This window comes from Myotis myotis, unplaced genomic scaffold (assembly GCF_014108235.1).
Source record: "Myotis myotis isolate mMyoMyo1 unplaced genomic scaffold, mMyoMyo1.p scaffold_m19_p_2, whole genome shotgun sequence".
Classification (NCBI taxonomy): domain Eukaryota; kingdom Metazoa; phylum Chordata; class Mammalia; order Chiroptera; family Vespertilionidae; genus Myotis; species Myotis myotis.
In genome coordinates, this window is record NW_023416324.1 from 84,706,329 (window position 1) to 84,723,507 (window position 17,179).

Consider the following 17,179-nt stretch of genomic DNA (forward strand, 5'->3'; position numbering starts at 1 on the left):
TAATGTTGGGCCAGCCAGTCACCCAATGTGTATTAAACTATTCAACATTTCCATTTGGACCTCTCACAGGTATCTCAATGTGACAAATATTCAAAACTTAACTAGTAATGTTCCTCCAAAAAACCTGTTTCTCCTCCAGTATTTTCAATCTCAGAAAATAACACCAACACTTATGGGCTTGCTCAGATACAACATAGAAGAGTTATGTTTGACAATCCCTCTCCCTTACTGTCACCATCATCTCAACCACCATCCAATCATCATGGACGATTCCAGAGCCAAGAAATATGTTGGATTCATCCACCTTTTCTGTCTCCAATATCACCCCCTTAGTACAAGTTAATGTCCTCTCATACCTAGATTATTGCAATAGCATACTAATTGGGTTCCTACTGTCCACTCTTGATCTGCTTTCATTCTTTATACTCAAAATAGAATGAGTATCTAAAAATTAACATTTGCTATACCTTATTCCTGCTTAAAATCTATAAAAGCTTCTCATTGCTCTTGAGATAAGCCCTGAATCCCTAACTTGCCCTCCAAGCTGTGGAAATACAATCTCTGCTTTCTTTATTAACCTCATCTCTTCCAACTCTACTTTCCTCACTCAAAATGTTTCAACCATATCAATCTTGCAGTTTTTCTTAAAAAAAATTTTTTTATTGCTTTCAGAGAGGAAGAGAGAGGGAGAGAGAGATAGAAATACCAATGATGAGAGAGAATCATTAATAGGCTGCCTCCTGGACGCTCCCTACTGGGGATTGAGCCAGCAACCCAGGCATGTACCATGACAAGGAATTGAACCATGACCTCATGGTTCATAGATTAACGCTCAACCACTGAGCCATGCTGGTTGGGCAATGTTGCCATTTTTCAAAAGTAATTTGAGCTTTTTTTTTTGAGCTACAGGACTGTCACATGAGCCAGGCAACATATCTTTTATATACCCCTTAGACGCTGCACTTCTTCACATCACTTATCACAAGTCTAATACTTATTTGTGCAAAATTTAAACTGTAAAGTTCATAAGGGAAAGAACTGAATTGGTCTCGTTTGATATTGTATGTAGCATTTGGGAGGTGTTCAATCAATATTTATTAAATGAATGGTCATCCCATTTTATTATATTATTTTATATATCTATCTTTTCTACCAAAATATGAATTCACTTTTATTTCACACATATTTATTAAGTACCCACCTTCCACTAAGGAGTTAAATATTGGGAATAGAGACATGTGGAAGATTGAGAGGGTTCTTACCTTTGGAAATTTATAGTCCTTTCACTACCTAGAAACTATATTTTTCCCTCTATATCTCAGTTCCTGACAGGTACTAGCTGTAATATTTACTGAATGAATAAATGAGGTAAATGGATACTTTGAATTTCACCATCAACTACTACCTGTTCTAATTCTTGATGTTGTGTGTTTGCTAGATGCATTTATGCCTGGAAGATATAGATAGCATTAGCATGAATGCAAAGAGTTCAGGGTAAAGAAAAATGAGACACAAGCGATGGACTTCCTGGCTGGCATGGAGCTGGGACAAACAATGATCACCCACTAGGAAGAGTGAGATAGGAAGATCCACACTGGAGTATTGGCACAGGAGAAGAAGGAAGGTTCTAGATCAGCCGTGGGCAAACTACGGCCCGCGGGCCGGATCCGGCCCATTTGAAATGAATAAAACTAAAGAAAAAAAAAAGACCATACCCTTTTATGTAATGATGTTTACTTTGAATTTATATTAGTTCACACAAACACTCCATCCATGCTTTTGTTCCGGCCCTCCTGTCCAGTTTAAGAACCCATTGTGGCCCTCGAGTCAAAAAGTTTGCCCACCCCTGTTCTAGATACTATAGGGCATCTGGAAGCCTTGGGGAAAAGGGGTGGGAGAAAAATTATAATGACAATGAAGTAGGAAAGGAAGAGGAGGGAAAAGGACAAATAGAAGAATGAGATGTGCTCATTTTCACTGAAGGTTCTTATTTAAGGTCTGTCTCCTACTCAGTGTTGTGAGCTTTTTGGCAGCAAGAGCAATATCTGTCTTGATTATTAGAGCATCCCCAGTGCCAATGAAGTGACCATGTGTACTTGATGAATAAATGAATGAATGAATGAATGAATGTTCAAACAGAGTAGACTCCAGGTTTCAGAATCACAGAGTTCTAATTCTATATAATAAAGAAGTAATACACAAATTAACCCTCACACCCTCACAAGATGGCTGCCTACGTCGACCAGGCTAGCATGGGGGTTAGTGAGGGACAACCAAGTAACTGAACAAGCAGGCTGCGTGGGGCGACCAAGCCAGTGGGGGGGGGGAGGGGGTTGAGGGGTGACCAGACCATCAGGGAGGGCAGTTGGGGGCAATTAGGCTGGTGGGGGGGCAGTAAGGGGTGACCAAGCTGGCAGAGGGTGGCAGTTAGGAGCAACCAGGCTGGCAGGGAGGAGGCAGTTGGGGGCAACCTGGCCAGCAGGGGTTGCAGTTGGGGGCAACCATGTCGACAGAGGGGGGCAGTTGGGGATGACCAGGCTGGCAGGGGAGGCAGTCGGGGGCAATTAGGCTGGTGGGGGGCAGTAAGGGGTGACCAGGCCGGCAGAGGGTGGCAGTTAGGGGTGACCAGGCCAGTGTGGGGGGATGCAGTTAGGACCAACCAGGCTGGCAGGGAGGGGGCAGTTGGGGGCAATTTGGCCAGCAGCAGAGAGCAGTTAGGGGCAATCAGGCCGCATGCAGAGGCAGGGGTGATCACCAGTGAGGGGTGATCAGGCCAGCAGGGGGGCGCAGTTAGGGGTGACCAGGCAGGCAGGCAGGTGAGAAATTAGGAGCCAGTGGTCCAGGATTGTGAGAGGGATGCCCAACTGCTGGTTTAGGCCTAAACTCCTGGATTGGGCTTAAACGGCAGTCAGACATCCCCCAAGGGGACCCAGATTGGACAGGGTGCAGGCTGGGCCTAGGGGACCCTTCCCGCCCGCCCCCCCCCCCCCACACACACACACACACATAGATTTTGTGCACTGGGCCTCTAGTAAGCTAATAAGCCCAGTACACCTGTTCCTATACCATACATCACCCAGAGAACACACTTCCAGCAGCTGGTCTTTGAGCTCACTCTCCTCAGATAAGCAGGAAATACTTGATAGTCCAACCCATCACCAGCCCCAGGCATCCCAAAACAACAGTCAAGAGACAAGTGGATCCTTATTATTTCTGAGTTGATAGTTAAAAATTCTCAGAAGAAAAGAAAAGTTTATAGTTACAAATAAAAAGTAAAAAAATTCATTTATGCCTGGAAGGCATAGCATTAGCCTGAATGAGTCAATTATATTGGGTAACTCCTTCAGAAAAGAGGTGGTAGTGGTAGTGAGGTGTATAACATAAGAGGGCTCTGGGCACCTAAAGTGAAGAGGTGATGCCTGTAGGCAAAAATTAAGGAGATTGAACACCTTAGACATAAACTTAGAGGGAAATTACAATGAGAGCAGGTGTGTAATTTTTTGCCTTTCTTATGTAAGTAAAAGGTAATACCACAAAATGACTGTGTGATCCCTAGAATCCAGTGGCCTGAGTTTTAATCCTGGCACTGCTGATTCTGAACAAGTCATTGGCATCTCTATTTTGTCTAAAATGAGACTGCAAATGAGGGATCTCCCTAAAGCACCTACATGCGTATGTGCTTGATAAATATTAGCTCTACTGATACACACACAAGTGACACTGCAGGAGTTGTGCTCACCCATTGGGAGTGATCGCTAACACTGGAGAGTCCGAGGAGAGCCAGAGGAAAACGTGCCCCTGAGATAACCTTCCTGAGAAGTGCCCAAGCAGACCGGGCACTTCGTTGGTCCTCAGCAAGTGATGAATTTCCTTCCTTCTACTCCTGTCATCTCCCTATTTCTGTGAAAATGAATGTCAAGCGCACAATTCTCCCTGCTCTTCCTTGTAGCTCCCCTTGTAGCTGCAAACGTTTTGGTCAGGAGCTACCCCAAGGGAAAGTGGTCCACAAGGAGCCGGAGTTTCCTTTTTAAAGAAATGCATATTTTAAGGAAACCATCCAGGTGCACAGCTCACATTAGAATCTAACCAAGCACAGATAATGCAAAGCTATAAAACCAAATTATTTTCTTCTTCATTCAGCAGGTTGAGATCCCTCTACTCAGGAAGGGGTGGGCAGCTGTTTCCTGGCTCCATCAAACACAGGGAAGGAAGTGAAGTTCAGTGCTCTAGTGCCACCTCCTTCCCCTTTTCCCTTCCCCATTCAACTCCCCTAAGGCTTGTGCCCCAACTCTGGGCGCAGAACCACCTAGAGTTTCCCAGCCAAAATTTTCTCTCAAGAAGAATCTGAAACTCATTTACATTGAAATACAAATGAGGATTGCAGCTAAAAGAATTACCCCTGCCCTGGCAGGTTTGACTCAGTGGATAGAGCATCAGCTCATGGACTGAAGGGTCTTGGGTTCAATTACAGGTCAAGGGCACATGCTTTGGTTGCTGGCTCAAGACACATACCTCAATGGGGGTATGTGCAGGAGGCAACCAATTAATGTGTCTCTCTCAACATCGATGTTTCTTTCTCTATGTCTCTCTCCCTCCTTTCCACTCTCTCTAAAGTGCGGATTAATAAAAAAAAAAAAATTAACCCCAAGGTTTTTTGGTAAGGATTAACAACAACAAAATGACCCCCCAAGATTTGCCTGTACCTTAAATCTGCCAGCAACATCGCACCCCAATCCCAGCAAGGGGCACAGACTCTTCTTCATGGGCTTTCTAACCTTGCAATTTGGGTTTTTTAAGGTGAATTCATCCTGGAATTCTGAAATCTCATTATTACGTGGGTTATAAATTAATCAGTAGGGTTTAAAGAAAGGCACAAAGGGTTCGGGGAAGAAAGTTATTGGCACTCAAAAAATAACCATTCCTTTTGGCAGAGGTGGAGACACACTCTGTAATTCCAACCTCCCCTAATTTAAAATCTTCTGAAGCATTTATGTGCTGATAAGCAGATGCCCTTGGAGCTCTCTGGCAGTGAGTTTGGGTTCAAACCTGGAAACTGCTTTTTGTAACCAGAATTGTGGAGTTGTGGAGAGGACTGAATGGGGCAGTTGGTGAGGAAGTCCTGGCCTCTACAGCTGACTGAGGAGAGTTGGGGATTATTTGAATCTTAGCTCACTTCCTGCAGCTTTGTTTGGAAGCATGAGTCTAGCTCCCTAGCTCATGCTGTCTCTACTGTCAGTTGCATACATTTCTGAATTGCTACTCTCCCCTTCTGAGCTATTTTACATGTTGCTGACACATTTCATCTTTCTGAAGTACAGTTCTGAGTGTGTCTCCCCACTCCATCTCACCCCACAAGCATGCTGATAATCCAATCTTCACACAATAGCAAGAATTATCTTTTAAAATTCAGATGATTTTATCACCACATTTAAAATGAAATGCAAACTCATTATTGCAGTTTTCATAGGCCCTATATGATTTGGCCCCTGATTACCTTGCTGACCCCATCTCATACCATTTCCCCCTATTCACTAGGTGAGCCTCTTCCATTCAACAAAAGACCACAAAAGACATTGACATTGAGAAGTCTATTACTCATTGGTCCTGAAGGAAGTACAGCACACTTCTAGGGGCCATGAGGGAGGTCAAGGCAAAGTACAAACAAAGAGAGCAACAGGACCTTGGCCCTGGCCATTATTAGGGTCACGGGAGGAGTGCTTTTTGGTTCTCGGGCTAAGGCCAGATTGATCAATTCAAACCCAAATCAATGGGGTGTTGGTAAATTCCCCAGGGGTCTTACCTAAGAGGCACACAAGGGAAGGCCTGGGGGGTAGGGGAGCCTGTTGATAGCAAGGGGTGTTAGGGGCATCACACCAGGAACTTACATTTTCTGTGACTTTATGGGCTGTTATCTAGGAAATGCTCTTGCATGAGGGGCTAACGTCAGTTTAAGGTTCCCTGCAGGCTGCTTGGCCAAATAACATGGATGCCAAGGTAGCAATGCCAGGGAGTCACTTAGCTGAACTCTTGACAGAAGCCAACCTCTTTGCTATTCCCTGGATCACATCCCCTTGCCCTTCTCAAGGACCTCATTCCAACAATTCACTCCTCTGTCCTGTGTCATACAAATTTCTCTTCTATTAGATTTTTAATCACTCAAGAATTCTAAATCTCCTCTCTTTAAACAAACCCAAAAGGCCTCACTTGACCATTACCAACTTTTCTGCTTTACAGCAAAGCTCCCTGAAGGACTTGCCTGTACTGCTGCCTCCAATTCCCTCTGCACCAATCGCTGACGCTGCTTTGTCAAAGTCACCCATGACCTCCACGTCACCAAATCCATTGTCTGGGCTCAGCCCCATCGTACTTCCCCTATCAGCAGTCCACACACTTTTTACCTCCTGCTGGACACCCTTTCACCACAGCCTTGCAGGACACCACACATGGCTGGTGGCCCTCCTTCCTCTCAGGCTGCTCCTCCTCAGTCTCCTCCATTGGTTTCCCTTCTCCCCTGACCTCTCTGTTCTCAGTAATCAGTTTGCTTCCCTTTCCATGTGCAGTCTCCTTGGTGATCTCATCCAGCATCACTGCTTTAAATGTCATCTCCATGCTGATGACTCCCAAAGTTCTAGCTCTAGCCCAGACCTCTCCCCTGGCCTCCACAGTCCTAAATCCAATTTCCTTTTCAACAGCTACATGGCAATTAACAACCGTGTAGAACTTAACCCGCCTCGAAGCTTACTCTTCATTCCCATCCCCACCTGCACCCCCACAGTTCTCCTCACCTCTGAAACTGACACCTCTTCTTCTTCTTGCTGGAACCGAAACATTTGGGCTTAACCTTGATTTATTTCTCTCACTTCCCACATCCAACAGAAAATCCTACTGATCTCACCTCAAATTAAAACCGAAATTCATCCACAACTAACCATTGCATTGCTACCACCCCAACCCAAGCCCCCATTGTCTCTTACCTTGATTATTGTAATTATCTTCTAATAAAATCCTATTTCTGCTCCAGCCTCGTAGGTCTCTTCTCAACAGCAGCTAGTGGGATCCCCTAATAGTATAAGTCAGATCATATCATTCCTCTACTTAGAACCCTCAACAGCTCTCCATGTCCCTCAAACGGTCTGTTTTATTTAATTCTCTATCTCCAGCATGAAGAACGGTATCATGCAAATAGTAGGCATTCAAAAATACTGGTTGAATAAATGATTAAATAAAAAATGTATTAAACATAGGTACTAAATGTATAATATGTGTCATGAACATGTAACTAGAAATTGAAAGTATACTAAGAAAAATGAAATCTCACCTCAAGAACTTGCATGTGAACCCCAGCCAGGTGTCTCTGTTGGTTAGAGCCTAGTCCCATACACCAAAAAGGTGGTGGGTTTGATCCTCAGCCAGGGCTCATACAACCAATTGATGTTTCTTTCTCACATTGATGTCTCTATGTGTGTATCTTTCTCTCTGTCTCTGTCTGTGTCTCTCTCTCTCTTCCTCTCACTCTAAAAAAATTAGTAAACATATCCTTAAGTGAGAATTTAAAAAAAAAGAATTGACATATGAGATTGCAGCAGAGGTGGAGAACACAGCTCTGGGGCTGGCCAAAAAGAGGACCTAAAAGAGAACATGGAAAAGAGTAGCTAGAGAGGTAGGAGGGAAACCAAAGGAATGTTGTCACAGAACACCAGAGGAGATTGACTTCCAAAAGAGAGGGAGTTGACGAGAGTAGCAGAAAGATAAAGTAAGAAAAAATAAATAAAATGGAAATCACCCATTGTAGCAACAGCTACATCTTGGAGGCCTTAGTGGTTCCTAGCAACTATCACCTCCCTCAGGAAGCCTCTGTACACACTCAGCATAGTGCCTATTAATCAGAATACAGACTGATAGACATATTGGTTACACAGAAATTTACACTGTAAGCAACCTGAGGGCTTTGAGGAAGAGAATGGGATTTGTTGGGCAATTCCTATGGGCCAGATACAGTGCTGGGTATTTTATGTACACTAATATATTTTATCTTTACAACACCCCAATGAGATTGAAATGATTCCCCATTTTGCATATGCAGAAGTTCCAAGAGGTTAAATAACTAACCCAAGATCTTACAAGTAGCAAAGAGGATGCTGGAACATGGGTCTTTCAGGCTGTGTGAGAAATGTGTGTGGGCAGTGTTTTCCCCTTCCTTCCTGTGTCATCCGAGAGTCCCACGCTGAGGCAGATTCCTGGTCTCTTGCCCAATAGCTAAAACCCTTCCTGCTGCAGGGCTGAATTTTGTTTGTGTATGGGGCAACCTTGTGCTTTAAGAAAGACTGAGCCCTGAGGCAAAAGTTGACTGGTCTAAACAAATTATGACTATTTTATTTGACTTGCTGTTAATTGGCTTAGAAGCCAGTTTGTGATGGAATTCTGCCTCCTGAGACTTGAGGGAATTTCTTTCGGGAGTAGGGTTAGGGGATATAGTCCTTGTAGGAAATGGATCATCTCTCAAAAAAGGAAGGCACAGGGATCCTAAAGGGGAGTGTCTCCCTTTTGGCTTTATTAATTTATGTATTAATTTGCATTTGGACATAGTTGAGACTACACTATATAGATATTACAGCCACTTTGCAATCATGAGGGTTCCAACCACATGAGAATAAAGCTGACATAAAGATATTTATTGATCTACTGAATTAACCAATCTCCAGACCACCTGCTCCCAAGACTTCTTGCTTGATTAGGAAACAAAAATGTACTGTTCAAGCCATTATAAGTTCTATTTTTATGTTCTTATAGTTAAAATGTCCAACATACACAGTATACAACACATATTTTTACTCACTAGTTTATTCTCAGCTCCTAACACAGTTGTAATTGCTCCAAAAATGTTTTGATTGCCTGGATGAAGAATGCTGTGTATTTCCAAGTAAAAATGAATGAGTCCAATGAATTATTATAGGGTATAGAAATTTCAGGAGACAATGTGCCATTGGCATTCACTCTAAAAGCTTAAGAGGAGAAAAAATAGCATACCACATAGAAAAAGTCCTGGTTGTATGTGATATGGCAACATCCCAATACTCTGCCATCAGGGAAGAAGCATTCATGCTAAGACCCCTGTCTATTGGATGTTCATTTCTTCCCATGTAATTAATTGAAATTTGAAGCCAACTTTTGTCCCTGGTTACTGAGGTCCAGACTAAAAACAGCCCAGAGTATACTCTCTGTCAGGAGGTGGCTGTGTTTGAGATTTGTGTTGGCATCTCTGAGCTGTGACCACAGCACAGATTTTTGTGGGAAATATCAGAGGAAACATTTACAGCAACATTTTTCCATTAGGAAGGGATGGGGTGAGGTGGCAGAGTTCAACATAACCAAGAGAAGTTTTCTCCTTCTGAAACTTGTTTAGACTCATGCTTTCCAAGTCAATGAGACTACTTTTCCCTTTGCAGAGCAAATATAGCTGGAGAAACAAATGGGTCCACCATTTAGAGACATTAGAGCCCTCTTCCCAAAACCTATTTCACGAGGTCCTGCGAGGTTAAAGGCCAAGAATTAGCCCTAAAGTACTGAAAGCAATTGCCTAAACCCTTTTCAAAATGCCCATATTTAGTATTAGTTCTGGGCACCGTTCCTTTCCTCTCGTTCAGCCCCTGCTTATGCTCTTTTATTCAGCTAGATTATTCTAAGTGTGGTTCCCAGATATGGTTCCTGTGCAGCGTATGCAGGGTGCTCTAGGAAGACATTCTGCCCCAGGATTTGAAGATTCTCTTTGAGCCCACTTTCTCGTGGCACTATTGTGAGGGAAGTGACCTTATGTGATTCCTGACACACAGTTTGTCGCATGTGACCCCATGATCTTGCTGATGGAACCAGGAATTGGCAGTTTTCAAAGACAGCCATCTATAAGCTGATGGGAAGCAGATGAGATAACGTAGGGGAGCCCTTCATGGGACAGCAGTGTCCAGTGCTTTATAGTGGCCAACAGACTTTATTAGATCATTTCCTTAGGGAGCCTGACATATAACAGGAAATGTCACAGAGAGGTCCAGAAGCCAAAAGACTCATGGAGAAACCAGTGGGCAGAAGCCATGAGTCAGTAGAAACTAAGAAGCTAAGCAATAAAAGAAGGACATTAGAGGAAGTCAAAAGGATTTGAGAAGTATCAAGAGTGCAACAGAAATAGGCAGTGGCCTGGTCTGGTGCCATGGATGTCTGCTGTTGAGACATCAACAAGTTATTATATCTATAGGCTGAGAATAAAGTGCCAGTTCCTGGGAGGCTTGGTCCTATGTGTATTCAAACTCTGCAGTTCTTCCTTACATCCTTTTATCATAAATCCCCACTAGTTGCATATCTGCATCAGATTCTTGCAATCCTAATAGATCTAATATTTACTGGCTTTGTAATCTCTATATGTGATAGGCCGAGTAATGTCCAGACATGTCCCTGTCCTAACTCTAGGAACCTGTGAATGTGTTACTTTACATGGTAAAGGGATTTTGCAGATGATCAGTTAGGAACCTTGAGATGGGCTCTCGTGTTATATATGACAGTCCAATCTAATCACATGGGTCCTTAAAAACAGAGAGAACTTTCCCCAGCTATGGTTGGGAGAAGATGTGACTACCAGATAAATGGTCATAGAGATTTAACATTGCTGACTTTGTAGATGGATGAAGGGGCCATGAGCCACAGAATGTGGTAGTCTTTGGAAGCTGGCAAAAGCAAGGCAACAGAATCTCCCAGAGACCATCCAGAAGAATGCAGCTAACTCTAGCCCAGTGATGCCTATGTTGAATTTCTAACCTACAGAATTGTAAAAGAATAAATGTGTTTTGTTTTAAGCCATATACATGGAAAAACATTTAAAAGAATACATACTCCAATATAACATTGTTTATGTCATCTTTTTTAATTACTTGTTTTTCCTGATTTCAACAATGAGTATATGCTACTTATGTAATAGAGAAATATTAGAGATGTTAAAGAATACATAATATATGCTAAAACAAATTAGCCTCTAAGACTTGGCCTAACTGTGACATTATATGAACAATCTAGGAGATGGCTTAATTGTCACCCTATATCTTGCCTATTCTTGGAAACTATACCCAGTCTCAATTCCTCTGAAAAGTACCACCAATTTCAAATCACTTGATGCCTTTTTTTTTCTTCCCCATCGCTCAGGTACATATGTTTGTATTTAACTACCTAATAATATCAATGTATGTCTATGCTTTTGCTATATGTACTTTTGAAAAGATTTAGTTATTTACTAAATAATAAATCTAACAAATGTTTGTTGAGGATACTTTGTGTAGTTACGAGGTCATTTAGATGATACATGTATTTTAGTCTTTATTAGGCCTGGGATGGTGCAATGTGACAAATCTCAAGGTCATGTTAATAGAGCTCAAAATCTACTGAAGAAATTTTAAAAAGACATTTTAGAGACTTGTATATTTTTTTAAATATATTTTTATTGATTTCAGAGAGGAAGGGAGAAGGAGAAGGAGATAGAAACATCAATGATGAGAGAGAATCATTGATCGGCTGCCTTCTGCACTCTCCAGTGGATCGAGCCTGTGACCAGAATCAAACCTGGGACCCTTCAGTCCACAGGCCAACACTCTATCCACTGAGCCAAACCATCTAAGGCTAGAGACTTGTGGTTTAAACACGACTTGTTTATCTTCAAAAGTCCACATGAAACCCTTAAGGCCCATTCACAATCCAACCAATGTCAACAGGGGAGAGCTATTAATTGATAGTAGAATTACCAATACTGGTAATAAACACAGCAAATGAGACAGTGTGGCTCCTTAGAAGGTACTTGTGAACTACTTCAGCTTAAAAATTTGGCTTTAGTGAATTAAAAATGTAGAACATGCCAGTTCTCACTTGAGCAAGAATGTGTTAGCTCTTATCACAGCCAGCCATCTTCAGGGCTCTGAATGACCCTAAACTTAATTTGGCATTTGGACAGGACAATAGGTACTTTGCATGACTTGATTAGAGAATAATGCAAGACTGTTTCCTGTTAGGTCACTTTGATCCAAGGCTGAGCCAAATTCTCTGGCCCTGTCTCCAGTAAAAATATACCCCAGAGGAATGAAGGAAATAGAACAGTTTTTTAGAAGTCGGGATCTCAGTACTTTTTATCATGTCTTTATTCATCAAATATGTGTTGGATACTGTAACTGTGTTCTCAAATGTTGATGTGCATAAGAATTACCTAGGGGGGTTCCACTTTCCAAGGAAACTCATTCAGCAGTTCAAGGGTGAGGCCTCAAGATCTATATTTAACCAGCCTCTTAGGTTATTCTGAAGCAAGGCCTCTGTAGACCACTTTATAAAAAGGTTTCATTTAGTCCCTAAAGTGAATAATCAGCAGTTCCCTGTCATCAGGAGCTTGAAGTCCTGGGGAGGGAGACACACTATTGTGATGTTATGATCAATGTAGTAATGAAAATCCTGATGACAATGAAAGGAGGAAAAGGATACTCTATCTACGAGAGTGCCATCTTGACGTCATTACCCAAAAGAGAAGAAAGGGTCTTCTAGGCATGGAAATGGCCTTTACAAGGCCATGATTATGAGAAGACATAAAAGATTAGGGAACAGTGAGCAGTTCAAGATGCTGGGAAGGTGAAGGGCACTCTGAAGATGGACAAGCAGGAGAGAGTCTAAGAAGATAACATGGATCTCGATTCACCAACTAAGTCATTTCAACTTTATTTTGTAGGCAATAGGGAGTTGGTGGAAGTTTATTTTTTTTAAATATATTTTTATTGATTTCAGAGAAGGGGGAGTAAGAGAGAGAAGGAAATATCAATAATGAGACAGAATAGTTGATCGGCTTCCTCCTGCTTGCCCCACAATGGGGATCAAGCCTGCAACCCAGGCATGTGCCCTGACCGGGAATCGAACCCATGACCTCCTGGTTCATAGGTCTATGCTCAATCACTGAGCCACACCAGCTGGGCAAGTTGGTGGAAAGATTCAAGCTGACAGTGACATGAAGAGATTTGAAATTTGTCCATGAGAATATCTAATGTTCTGCAGATATTTACTCAACTAATATCTCCTGAGGACCTGCCCGGTGCCCAATGGTGTGTTAAGTATTGGAGGTTAGAAGAGAGATGTCACAATTAGGAATTGTGACAGTCCAAGCAATGAAAGCTGAAACTAAGGTAGTGGCAGGGGGGATGTACAAAGGGAATGGAGTGGGTCAAGAAGATGTGAGATTTAGTTAAAAAAAAACAACAACAACCCGTAGTTGCTGACATTAAACTTAAGAAGCAAGGGAAAGAAGGTTTGCAATGTTTTGGAGCAGAAAGACTGCTATGGACGGACCATGTTCCCACTCCAATTCATATATTGAAGCCTAATCCACAATTAGATGGTATTAGGAGGTGGGCTTTGGGGAGGTAATGAGATTATGAGAATGGAACTTTCATGAATGGGATTAGTGCCCTAATAACAAGAGAAATTCTCTCCCTTCCCCCTCAAAAGGACACAGCAAGACAGTGGCCATCTGAAAACCATGAAGAGGGTTCTCACCAGAAGGTGGCTACGTTGGCACCCTGTTCTCAGACTTTCAGCCTCCAGAACTGTGAAAAATAAATGTTTGTTGCTTAAGCCACCCAGTTCATGGTGTTTTGTTAAAGGAGCCAGAACTAAGCTAGAAATTAAGTGTATATAATGATGTTAATGAAGATTTCCAAGACAAATCCCAGACTTAAATGGGAGTGGGTGATCCCAACCAGAGAGAGCAGTAGTGTGAAAATGTGTGAGGGCCAACAGTGAAACATGGGCAGCAGTAAGTGGAGGAGGTGTAGTGAACCATGAAGGAGGTAAACCAAAGCTAAGTGGGGTCCACCAAAAAACAAGGGTCTGAGAGGAAAGAAGTAATCAGTCATTTTCAATTAACAGAGCGAAAAACTTTGTAATGTCTATTGGTTTCATCATCTAGGCTGTCATGGTGATACTAACAGGGACAACTTCAGTGGAAAGCTGGGGTGGGAGCCAGATGTCAGAATGGAAGACATGCAATAAAGAAGGAGGGAATGGATGGTGTGGAAGTGGAGTCATAGGCTGTAGACTACTCTCTCAGGAAAGCTGACCATGAGAGGAAGAAGAGAAATGGAGGCAAAGTAAGAAGGTAGATAGGGCCACTTGACTGGGTTCTAGGGTTCCATGAACATGTGTACAAAATCTTTTACTTATATAATAGGAAAAGTTGCCATAGCCGGTTTGGCTCAGTGGATGGAGCGTCGGCCTGCGGACTGAAGGGTCCCGGGTTTGATTCCGGTCAATGGCATGTGCCTTGGTTGCTGGCACATCCCCAGTGGGAGGTGTGCAGGAGGCAGCTGATAGATGTTTCTCTCTCATCAATGTTCCTGGCTCTCTGTCTCTCTCCCTTCCTCTCTGTAGAAAATCAATAAAATATATTTTAAAAAATAATAATAATAGGAAAAGTTGTGGTGAAAAGTGAGCTGAGATAAGTTGTATTTCCTTTTTATACTTCTATTGTCTTAGAGTAAAATTTATGTATATAAAGAGCCAGGGGCCATCGCATCCGAAACAACCAAATGGACAACCAAACAGGCTGAGTGGGGAGACAAGGCCGGCAGGGGGGTTAGTGCAGGATGACCAAATGACTGAGCAGCAGGCTGCGTGGGGCGACCAGGTCAGCAGGGGGATAACTGGGGATGACCAGTCTGGCAGGGGGGTTAGTGCAGGATGACCAAACGACTGAACACTAGGCTGCATGGGGCGACCAGTCTGGCAGGGGGTTTAGTGAGGGACGACTGAACGACTGAGCATCAGGCTGCATGGGGCGACCAGGCCGGCAAGGGTCAGTTAGGGGTGATCAGGTCGGCAGGCAGAGGTGGTTAGGGGTGATCAGGCTGGCAGGGGGTCCAGTTAGGGGCAATCAGGCAGGCGGGCAGGTGAGCAGTTAAGAGCCAATGGTCCTGGATTGTGAGAGGGATGTCCAACTGCAGATTTTGGCCTGATCCTCAGGGACATCCCCCAAGGTGTCCCAGATTGGAGAGGATTCAGACTGGGCTGAGGGGACCTCCCCAGCCCCCTCCAGTGCATGAATTTCATGCACCAGGCCTCTAGTAATTATATAAAAACTAAAGGTAAAAAAACAGTGTTGAGGTTTTAAGTACTGCGAATCAGTAAAAACAAAACAAAATATTTCTAGTCTTTAAAGTAGTAATCTCTTGATGGGGTTGTGAAACAGAAGCTGCTCTGAGAATCAGAAGGAAAATGTTCAAGGAAGAGGAAAGATAAAGACATAGCCATTGCAGCGAGGAGAGTGGCTATAAAAGATCCTAGCAGTTGGCTGTCCCCACCTGGACAGGAGTCCTTGTCTGGGGCAGGATGCATACCTAAAGAGAGGCATAATTTGACTTGATTTTTTGGTTAAACGATTGTGTAAGCAAAAGAAAAAATTTATAAAATAGTTTTATCAAATAATAATGACCTTTGACATTTGATTGGGCGTCTACTCAGAGGCAAATCATTTGTGTGTATTTAGAAAAGTCAGATAGAGTGAAGAGCTTACTCGCTTCAACCATCAAAAGCAGCCATGTAGTGTTATATTCTCATAAATAAGGTGTTGTTTCCAAATTGCTACTGCATGTGAAACCAGAACAGCAGTTTATACAGTTCCCTCAGAAAGCGAGTGCACTCTAATGGTTTCGGTCTCATGTTCTGTCTTTGTGCACGAGCACGCTCAAGGGCGAGATTGTATATGCGCACAGTCGCAAATTGGCAGCAGTTACACACATTTATATAAATGCCTAGGAAACATCTTGGAAGAACACATCCCAAACTGATAGTGAGCATTCACTGTGGACAAAGCAGGGGAGGAAACTGAAATTAGGGCTGATGGTCAAAAGGTACTTTAGTTTTACTTGCAAAGTTAGTTGTTTACAATACAAATTTATTACTTATAGATTTCATAAATTAATTTTTAAAATCATGAAAAAATCACCACCAACAACATTCTCTCAGTCAGTTTTTGGGAGGTCAAAGATGGTTATCGTCCAGTAGAGGGACAGGTAAACAGAATATAAGAGAGGGAGAAATCAGTGCTTGGTGCTTGCCAGATGCCTAAATGCAATGAATGCTTTCACTAAACAAGAATCTTTTAAATTTTCCATGAGTTATCTCTTAAAAATAATTCAGTCTTTCTTCCTTTTACTCTTCTAGGTGCTCATGTTTCTTCAAACAGCTGTTCTGTGAGCTACAGGAACGGTTTTATCTTTGCAAAGCTTATTTACCTCCTAATGATAAACATAAAAAAAATGGTAGCTTTTACTATTATTATTAATCAAGTAGTGATACTTGAAACTATCATTCAAAGGGTTGAGGAATGAGCAGAGAATGAGGAATAGGATGGATGGAAGAGTGAAATTCTCAGAGACCATGAGAGATGCTAAAAGAGCTCACATCAGCAGGCAACTCTAACCCTTGGCATGGCATGAGGTGAGTGCTGGGCTTAGAGATTCTAGACAATGAGAACGTTTGGGAGAGAAGACTTGACAGTCAGTGGGAGGTGATCAGGAACATTCCTGAAGGGCCTCAATTGAAGTTATTTGGGGAAAATTTGCAAGGAAAGAGATTGGCCTTTGTCAACTTTTTCCATTGAATCTGTGTAGCTCTGGAGCATGAGGGAAAGTAGATTAAGCTTCCTCCTAGGACTGCAAATGGCTGAACATCCAGAAGAACAAGAAAACAGAAATAGAGATTAACGCATTGCTAAAATAGCTGGTCATGGGTTTTGGCAATGTAAGAGCACTAGACTACAGGACTTGGCTGATGGGCTGGAAGAATGGAAGAGGCAGAAGATAAAAATGTCCTGTTATGAGAGAGAGAAAAGTAGGGTTGTAAGTGGCTAGAGAGCAGAAGAGAAAGGTGGACAGTTCATTTCACCATGCCTACTAGACCATAATTTCTCTTAGGGAAGGAGCTGATTTTCATTCAGTTTTTTACTTATTATAGCATTTATTCAATAAATGCTTTTAATATTATGAGTAAACCAATTCATGGGAATAGTTATCTCATAAGATCATTTCCCCACTAAGCTATGAGTTTCTCTTTTTTTTTAATCTTTATTGTTCAGATTATTACAGATGTTCCTCTTTTCCCCCCCCATAACTCCCCT